Raw genomic sequence first — 762 nt, forward strand, 5'->3', positions numbered from 1 at the left:
GCTCTTGGGACGTACCACCCGCTCCCAGGCAACAAGGCACTGGGCCCCCAACGCCCTATCCGCAGCAGCCCATAGGAAGGAGCGCCGGAGCGCATCCAAAGCGCGCAGCACCGACGGCGGCAGCTCCATAGCCGCCATGGTGTAGGTGGGTAGGGAGTCGAGGACGGCGTTGAGCAGGACAAGTCGACCCCCAAAGGAGAGGAGCTGCGCCCGCCATCCGGACAGGTAACGCTCGGCCTTGGCGATGAGAGGGAGGAAGTCATCCATCGTCAGCTTGCGGTTGGAGAGAGGAAGCCCAAGGTAGACCTGAGGAAAACTCCCCACCTGGCAACCCAAGACACGAACCATGTCCTGAAGATCATCCTCGGGGACGTGCATGGGCACCACCGTGCTCTTGTGGAAGTTGATGACAAGCCCAGTTGCCGCCGTGAAGTCGTCGAGAATGCTCTTCAGCTGCCTCACCGCACCCAGCTCCGCCCGGAGAACGATGAGGGTGTCGTCGGCGTACTGGAGGACCAGCGGCGGCTTACCAGCCACCAGCGGGTGCGCCATCCCTCCGTCTTGCTGGATCATCCGTTGCAGCACATCCGCCACAAGCAGGAAGAGGTAGGGGGAGATCGGGTCGCCTTGACGCAGCCCCTTCTTGCACGTGATCCAGCGCCCAGGCACCCCATTGAGGAGGACCGCGGACATGGAGGAGCGGAAAATGGCATCCATCTAGTCACACCAGCGCTTGGGGAAACCCCGCACCTCCATGATCTG

Source organism: Triticum aestivum, chromosome 7B, assembly GCF_018294505.1.
Source record: "Triticum aestivum cultivar Chinese Spring chromosome 7B, IWGSC CS RefSeq v2.1, whole genome shotgun sequence".
NCBI classification, from domain to species: Eukaryota; Viridiplantae; Streptophyta; class Magnoliopsida; order Poales; family Poaceae; genus Triticum; species Triticum aestivum.